Raw genomic sequence first — 9,581 nt, 5'->3', positions numbered from 1 at the left:
GTTATTGCAAAGTAATATATAACATTACTATATATTATAATTTGTATTCCATTATTTCATTATAACTATGATTTCTACGACAATTAATATATTATGCCCCAGTTTGAAGCATTTCATTTTGTATGAGGTTAAAAATTCCAAGTCAAAACTCAAAACCTCAGCGTGAGGTAAAAAGAAACCTTGAGAAGGGGCCTCACAAGTGGTTATCCCCCTTCAAGGATGACCAGGGTGGAATGGATTCCAAATGCAAAATGTTATTATTGCATGGTATTAAATAAGTATGATGGAAAATATATGTGAAACTACAAATGCAGACAAAGAAAATACATTATTTGATTGTTTTGCAGTGCGCATTACTACTTTGTGAAAATATAAGTTTTCATTGTTAGGAGACTCAAAGGGAAACTGGGAAAAGAGTGTCGCCAAAACAACAATTTTTTTTCTAATACTTTAAAACTTTTGTTAGGCAAGCCTGATTATAAAGCTTAACAGTTTGCATTTGGCCCGCAGGCCGTAGTTTGAACACCCCTGTTCTACACACGGTCGCTACTCTGGTGTCCTCTACCGGATGAGGTAGGCAACTACACATTTCTCTCCATGCAATCTAAAAGAACAAATTGGAAAATGGAATGAAATAATTTTATGTAACGTGAGAATGAAAATGGTGAATCCAGAGATTGTTTATTTAATGACAATCATTTATTAAAAAAAAAATCGTGTTTTTCCTTTACTCTGTTTCCCACGGCGGGGATTTAAAATCAACACGATAAAATGTTATTACTGGATGGAACGATTTCCAAAAGCATTACACACTGTCATTTTTCTAAAATATCCAATAAAGCCGCAAACCACACCAATAAAGTTGAATTGTCGGCCATTTTGTGTCAGTGGCTGAAAATGACATCACAGTTGCGCTGTAAATTAACCAATCACAGTCAACGTACAAATATCACCTTCCTAAATGAAATAAGCCTCAATTGGTTGTGCTTGTGCTCTCCAGTCTAAATGTAGGAGAAGATTAAAAATAATTTGATTTATGTTCTGTTCTATCATATTTCACGGCTAGACTACTATTTAGAATTCGAAATTTACGTAGTCCTAGCATAAACGAAGACTGAAATATATATGTTTTGTATTGTTCATCATTTAATTAATTTTATGAGCATTATTACGGCCCATACAAAAAGTCAGTACCTTTTTTTTACTGTAATATGGCTTTAGTATTAATAATGTATTATTATTATTATTATTGTTATTTACAATGATACTTTTAACATAAAATAATCAACGTTACCTTTTTTATTTTTATTTTATTCTATTATTTTATGCAGCACGGCGGAGCAGTGGCTAGAGCGTGTGCGGCACAGTTCTGAGGTCATGAGATCGAACCTTCCTGCGTAGAGTTTGCATGTTCTCCCCGTGCTTACATGGGTTTCCTCCAAGCACTCCGGTTTCCTCCCACATTCCAAAAACATGCATATCAGGTTAATTGGCCGGTCCAAATTTTTCCTAGGTGTGAATGAGCAAATGAGTTGTCTTTCTCTGTGTGCCCTGCGACTGACTGGCAACCGGTTCAGGGTGTCCCCTGCCCACTGCCCGAAGATAGCTGGGATGGGCTCCAGCACCCCCGCAACCCTACTGAGGATAAGCGGTGCAGATAATGAATGAATGAATGAATCAATATTTTATTTTCAGCAATATTCTGTGCCGGCACATACAAAAGGGGTGCATGAAAATTTCTTTCGTGACTAACTTATCGACGATAGATTATTCATGTTTACAACGCTAATTTTATGATTTAGACCAAACAATCTTCGCTCAAAAAGCCCTGGGTAATGTGTTTACTTACAACTGATAGATTATAAAACAAAATTACCATTATGACTGAGGATTTAGATTATTTGAACATTTTAAGAAAATATAATTGAAATAGTATCAGAAAAATAAACGCAAATTATAAACTATAAATCATGCACAACGTTACAATGACTGAACGACAAGATGATTTCAAGAATTTTAAAATGAAATTAATATAGATATAATAACACAATATAAATACAAAATAAAAAGTATAATAACGCACTACACTTACTATTAACATTGAGATTATTTGAGGACTTTAAAAATATAATATGTATACATACATATAAATATATATATATATATATACATACATATAAATATATATATATATATATATATATATATATATATATATATATATATATATATATATATATATATATATATATATATATATATATATATATATGTAGGCACCAGGGCGGCGCAGTGGTTAGCGCATGTGCGGCACAGTTCATGTCATGGGAACCTCCTGCGTGGGTTCAAATCCAGCTCCAGACTTCCTGTGCGGAGTTTGTATGTTCTCCCCGTGTTTGCGTGGGTTTCCTGCGGGCACTCCGGTTTCCTCCCACATTCCAAAAACATGCATTTCCGGTGAATTGGCCAGTTCAAATCGTCCCTAGGTGTGAATGAGCGAGTGAGTTGTCTGTCCCTGTGTGCCCTGCGATTGGCTGGCAACCAGTTGAGGGTGTCCCCTGCCCACTGCCCGATGATTGCTGGGATGGGCTCCAGCACCCCCGCGACCCTACTGAGGATAAGCGGTGCAGCTGATGAGATTAGATGAGATACATGTATGTATGATCTACAATGCACAAAATAACATGACATTGAAGATTTAAGATTTTTTTAAATAATATAAAAAAAAAAATAAACTACATAATAACAAATACAAATTATATATACACCCAAAATTACAACGAACTATGAGATTATTTGAAGACTTTTGAAATGTATAAAATGTTATCAGCAAAAAAACAAAAATTAAACGATTAAAACAAACTATAAATGATGCACACAATTACAAAAACTGAACATCCGGATAGTTGAAGACTTTTAGAAATCTAAGTTAGACAATATCATAAAAATTAACACAATTTATTAACTATAACACACAAAATGACCACGAAATAAAGCACGACTGACTGAACGTCAAGTTCATTTGAAGGCATTTCTTAAATGAACAAAAGATAATAGCTTAAAAAACAATAAACTACACAATCATAAATAAAAAATGATGAGGTATAGATAACACACAACATTAAAATCATATAATTTGAGATTTTCTGAAGAAAAAAAATCATAAGGAAAGAGAAGAATAAAAAGAAAAGAAAAAAATTTAAGAAATAAGTGAAAGAAAAGGATAGATGGAGTGAAAAAGCTTAAAAAAATGAAATAGAAATAGAAAGAGAATAAGATGAAATATGAAATAAAGAAAAGTCAAAAGAAGAGAAAAACTAAAAAGAAAGAAATTTAATACGTTTTTGCCATGTGTGAGCAATGTTCTAGCACATACAAAAGGTGAGTATAACAAAACATTACGAGACTTTAACATATTGACAATGGGTTAGTAATATTAACAATTTCATAATGAAAAGAAATAAATATTGTTTTCAACTAAATGGGTGTTGTATTGATTTACCCTCAACCAATACATAATAAAACTGTTTAATACAAATTATAAAGTATAATAATGTATTTTACAACACCTAAACATCGAATTTCGAAGACTGTTTGAAAATAAACAAAAAAATAATAGCATGAAAACGATGAATTACACAATAATACACTCAAATGATAAACTTTGAAGGATGTGCAATGAAATCATTTGAGATTTTTTGAACGTTTTTATGACTTTTGTGCTTTGTGGCTGTAATCCCGGCGGTGGCCTGCAGAGAGCGAAAGAGACAAAATGCGCGCGCACACACAAACACCAGAAAAGAGAGAGAGAGAGAGAGAGAGGGAGGGTGCTCGCGATCGAAACCACGCCAGCCATTTGGCCAAGTGTCCTCTCGGCAGCAGGTACGTCCACATTTTTATTTAATGTTCCTCTTTTTCACAACGTTTTTCCTTTCCTCTTCCGGTGTTGCGCAATAGCGAGCTGTGCGCGTGCACGTGCCCGGCGTAAATTTCGTGAGCACGCTTCCGCATACGTTATCTTTTTTTGTGGTGCGTTTGTGGACGTGACTTTTTTCCAAGTGAAGCTTTTTTTTTGCGTTTTATGTTATGCTGCACTGCGTGTGCGCGTTGGTGCAAAATGCGTACTACCCCCTTCCCCTCACCCCCCCCCCCCACTCATGCCCCCCTCGACTACGATCATTATCAATAACCAAGGCAAATTTGTGAGGATAGTGCGCACGTGCGGGTTTATGACAAACTTTAAAATTAAAATAAACACTTAATGTTTCAATGACACCTATCAACTTTACAAAACCGAAAAGAGAATAGTCACTTTCCTTACTTAGATTACAGTATTTATATTTTCCCCTATAATCTGAATCAGAGGTAGGCAAGCTACGGCGTTTAGGCCACATGCAGCCCGACAGGCTTTTTAATCCGGCCCGCCTGACGAAAATGGTAAAATAAATTACTACTAATAAACACCAGCTTTGTCCTCTCTGTCCCTTTGTGTGTCTACTAAAAACAGTACAACAATACTACAAAATTACTAGAAAACACGATATCCAATTTAGTGCTTAAAACAGTGACCTAGTTTATCATTTTACTTTCATTTTTAAAAGAAACAACATTACAAAATACAATATAAACAATACAGTAATACTAGAATACAAATGCACCACTAGAGCAATACTATAAAACACTAATACTGTAATACAAAAGTACTACGACAGAAATACTATTACAGTAATACCCCAAAACATTACTACTGTAATTTTATAATACAGAAATACTACTATAGTAATACTACAAAATACTAATGCCCCCAATAAGCAGGTTGGCGCCTTGCATGGCTGCACGGCCGCTATTGGTGTGTGAGTGTGTGTGAATGGGTAAGTGTGAAGCACATTGTAAAGCGCTTTGGGAAGTCTTCATTGACTTGAAAAGCGCTATATAAATGCAGACCATTTACAGTAATACTGTAATACAATCAAAAAGAAATGACTTGACTTGACTTCTACAGAAAAACTAGTACAGCGATACTACAAAAATCAACAACAGAAATACTGAAAATACTACAGCAATAAAAGTTTTACAAAAATACTACACTGTAATACTATAATACAAAAGTTCTACTGCAGAAATACTAATACAGTAACACTACAAATACAGAAACACTAAAAGATACTACAGCAATACGTCCAAGTCAAGTCATGTTTATATGTATAGCCCTTAATCACAAAGAGGGGGGGGGGGGGGTTAAGGGTTATTGTTCTATCTTCGTTATTCATTATCCATTATCCGTTATCGGTCAGTTCATAATACGCTACAAAGCCAAGAAGCCGGGACTCTTACTCTCAGCCAAAAGGCCAAGCTAAGATCCTAGCCCTAAAGCCTTGCTGCGATCCTTGCGAATGCACCGTTCCCGGAGGTACTGCAATACCGGGCCGATGCGTGGAGTGGACAGAGCAAGCTCTTATTCCATCTCCAGATTGCAAAAATCTGTGCTCACTAAAAGGCCAAGCTAAGGTCAAGTTAAGGACCAAGCATGTGGGCAACTCAGTAAACACATAGACGTAATATATCATTCACAAAGAGTCTCAAAGGATTATTGCAAACCACAAATACTACACAAATACCATGCAAAATACTACCTCGGAAATACTACAAAAATACTAATTAAAAAAACGGTTACAGTATTAGCACAAATATACTACAAAATTACTACTAACATTTACTCACAAACTTTAAAAACTGTCATGTGTGGGCCAAAGCAACGGGGGCCCTTTGAGACTTTCTGTGATTAAGGGCTATACAAATAAACATGACTTGACATGTAAATGTATGAAATTGTTGCCGTGTTTGAAAATGAAAGATTAAAAAACAAAGTTTATTTGAGTGCGTCTAAAATACATACTTGCACAGTATTATGAACAAAACCGCTCAATTGAAAGGCTTTTCCATAAGAAATGACATGCCACTTTGATAAAAAAATGTATCCTTTTTTTTTTCTATTTGCAAATCTTTGCTTTGCTCTTCGAATAAATTACAAAAACAATCTTGATTAATATTCCTTTATTTGGAATTTGGTCAATGAAACACTGTTAGATGAAGTCAATTTATATAATGAACACTTTCCTGGTAAGAAGGCATTATTGTGTTGAATAGCAATGTTTCTTCTCCGTCTTTAGATAAATGCTTTCCAAAAAATACCAAACAAAATGTGTTTTTGTTTTTCTATACCATTGGCGTAACCAGCTTGTTTTTCCAAATTCCACTCTAGCACCCCCCAAAATGCTAGCATTTTTAAAACTCTTCTCCTTAGTAAAGAACAGGATTGACTTATAAATATGATTAAAAAAACTACATTAAAAGAAGTTAAATAAAACAAAAGTGTACAAAGCAGCGTCAGAAATACAGTAATCCACTGCCTTGAAGTGGTTCAGTCCATTTGATTCCTAGCACCGCATTGTGGTATTTCTGCGGTAGTATTGTCATTGTATTTTCTATTGTAGATTTTTTTGTAGCATATCTCTTTTTGTAGTGTTTCTGTAGTTTAATTTCCATTGTAGAATCTTTGTATTATGTTTGTAGTACAATTTAAGTTGTTTTGGTATTTTTGTAGTATTTCTGCAATCAGATTTTTTTTTTGTAGTTTTAGGTAGTATTTTTATTGTATGACTGTACTTGTCTAAATGTAAATAATTGGTCTGCATTTCGATAGCGCTTTTCAAATCAATGAAGACCTCCCAAAGCGCTTTACAATGTGCTTCACACTTACCCATTCACACATCAATAGCAGCGTCAGCCATGCAAGGCAACTGCCTGCTTATCGAGGGCCTTAGGGACTCTGTGTCTTGCCCAAGGACACTTTGACATATAACACGGAGGAGCCGGGAATTGAAGCTGCGACCTCATGATCCCAAGACGAGCGCTTTTACCCCCTGCTGTGCTTTTATTTTGAAGCATTTCTACAGTAGTTTCTTTGTAGTATTTCTGTTGCAATGTTTCTGTAATAGTACTTTTGTAACATAGAATAACTCTAGTAGTATTTTTATAATATTTCTATAGTATTTATTTTCTAATTATAAAGACAAAATAGCATGTTAGACCCTGTTTTAGGCAATTCATTTGATATTTAGTTTTGTGGTTATTTTCTAGTATTTTTGTTGCAAACACACAAAGGGACAATGGGGACAAAGTTGGCACAAAAACATTACTAGTACTATATTTACTATTGCATCTTCATTATCCTCTGGCAGGCCGAAGTTTGCCTACCGGTGATCTGGGTCCTCAGTGCCCCCAAAGCTCGGAACCTAATTGGCCCCTGCTCTATACCCACTAATTGATGCTAGTCCACAAAGGTTAGCTTAATTGTTTTTGTTTTCTCTGGGAAGAAAAAACACACTTCAATTGATTTGGGCTTGTTTTTTTGTGAGGTTAGCGGAATGTTGATGTCGGAGTTTCCAAGAAACCACAACAACATCTGGAGTTGGCTCGCAAACTTGTCTTGTTGTGGCTTTTTTAACACTCGCGGTCTGTTGAGTCCAAATGCCAGAATGCAGACGGGCATCGCAGTCGTTGGCGGAGCCCGACCTGATTTTTGCCGGTCTGAAAATGTGCGTTTGGCCTTAAATTGAAGTGTGAATCGATGTGAGTTTCCTCGTCGGTAGCTCGCCGTCAGGGTCTAAAGCACCGCCCGCTGCTCCTCGTGGGAACTGTACATCGGAAGGAATGCATGCAGATTTATGAACCGTCCACCAGCTCAATATTTTATTTGTCAGAATTCATAAGTCAACGTTTGGCCGGTCGGCTCGGAAAAAGGTGTAAATTGCATGCCGGGCCAGGTGGGGGCGATGTGATTTTGAGTCACATATTTTCTAAATGAAATATTTATCTTTACAGTTTAATAAAAAAATGAATATAACATGAGATGATTATGAAAACTAAAAGTTTTCCAGGTTTAATAACATAATCTTCTGTGTAAACATTGCCTGTAACGTAGCAGTACCACGGCACTTGAAGATGTTTTTGGGGATTTCGGTAGAACGCCCTCCGGTGGTCGATTTGAGTGTTGGTGTTTGATTTAAAACAGGCATGCTTTCAGAAACCTAAAAACGTTTCTTTGGTGTTGTTAGAGCTCCCTCTATGGGGCATTTTGAGGGTGGTTGCTAGATTTATAGCGGGCATGTTTTCGGTCACCTAAAAATGTTTCCTTGGTGTTGTTACAGCCCCCTCCGGTGGTCAAATTGAATCTTGGCGTTCAGTTTACAACAGGCATGTTTTTGACTAGCCCTTATTTTCGTTCCCTCTGGTGGCTGATTTAAGTTTTAGGTTCCATTTATAACATGCATCTTTTGAGCCACCTAGAAATGTTCTTTAATGCCCCAAAACTGGGCATTTCGAGTCTTGGTGTCTTATTTATAACTGGCATGTTTTCAGCCGCCTAAAAATGTTTCTTTGGTGTTATTATAGCACCCTCTGGTGGTCGATTTGAAACTTGGTGTTCTGTTTATAACGGGCATGTTTTCATCCACTTTGAATATTGGTGTTCAATTTTAAACGGGCCTATTTTGGCCACCCGTTAATGTTTAATTAAAGCTCCCTCCGGTGGTCGGTTTTAGTCATCTGTCTTCCACTTACAGCAGGCATGTTTTCAGCCACCTAGAAATGTTTCTTTGGTGTTATTAGAGAATCACAACGTCCTCCTTGCCATGAATTGACTGCAAACAAATACCAACACTGGATAGAAGCAGCAAAGGAATGTCACTATTTTTTAAAACGATGATTATAAGAGTTTGAAAATGGTGCTCAATTAACCCCCCTCCCCCTCTTTGCTTGTTATATTTTCTCATTAGCTTCCACTGTCACAATATCCGACTGTCATTTATGCCTTACCCCACCTCCAACAGTATGCAAATTGTTTCCCCAGCCTTCATTTTTGTTTTTTTCTATTTCTCTCTCCCTCTCTCTCTTTATCTTTATTTGTCACTGTGTTGCTCTTTTGCTTTCTTTCTCCTTCCCGCTTTCTTCTTTTCTCTCTCATTTTTTCTCTTTTTGCTTCTCATTTTTTTCTCTTTGTCTCTGTCCCTCACTTTTTTCCTCTCTCTTTCCCTTTCTTTCTCCCTCTTTCACTCTTTAACTGTCTCGTTCTCTCTCTCTCTATCTTTTTCACTCTCATTCTCGTCATGTCCTTTTTTGTTTTTGTTTTTCTTTCTTTTTTCCTTCTCCCCTTTTTCTTTCTCTTTCTTTCTCTTTACCATTCTGTTTCCCTCTCCCTCACATGTTGGTTATCCATTGTCTCTCTTTCTCTGTTTGTCTCTCTGTTTTTATTTCTTCTTTTCTCGCTCTGTTTCTCTTCATTATTGTCTCTCTTACTTTCTTTTTCTCTTTTTCCATCTCTGTCCCTCTTTCTCTTCTGACTTTCTCCATCGCTCTTTTTCTTGTTTTCTCTCTCTATTTTACTAATTCTTCTCTCTCGCTCTCTCTCGCCCTCTCTCTCCCTTTCTCCCTCTCTGTTTCTTTCTGTATTTTTCTTTCTTGAACGATCTCTTTCTGTACCTCTTTCTCTCTCTCTCTTCAATTGTGAGAGGATTTTTTTT

General features: G+C 36.2%; 1 protein-coding gene and 1 pseudogene across 2 annotated transcripts in view; one reads left to right on the top strand and one right to left on the bottom strand.

Annotated features, from left to right (window-relative positions):
• The first annotated feature begins 3,750 nt into the window (after positions 1-3,750).
• Positions 3,751-9,581, top strand: part of elmo1 (engulfment and cell motility 1 (ced-12 homolog, C. elegans)) — a 65,231-nt gene continuing 59,400 nt past the window's right edge. For both annotated transcript variants that reach the window (XM_088328355.1, XM_088328352.1), the window contains exon 1: positions 3,751-3,882. The gene's annotated coding sequence lies outside the window, so the exon portion shown is untranslated. The remainder of the gene's footprint in view (positions 3,883-9,581) is intronic.
• Positions 5,389-5,507, bottom strand: LOC148370640 (U2 spliceosomal RNA; annotated as a pseudogene).

The sequence above is a fragment of the Urocampus carinirostris genome, chromosome 2, assembly GCF_059441175.1.
Source record: "Urocampus carinirostris isolate Australia breed hairy pipefish chromosome 2, RoL_Ucar_1.0, whole genome shotgun sequence".
NCBI classification, from domain to species: Eukaryota; Metazoa; Chordata; class Actinopteri; order Syngnathiformes; family Syngnathidae; genus Urocampus; species Urocampus carinirostris.
Note: the sequence above shows the minus strand (reverse complement) of the source record. Positions and strands in the feature narration are given on the sequence as shown.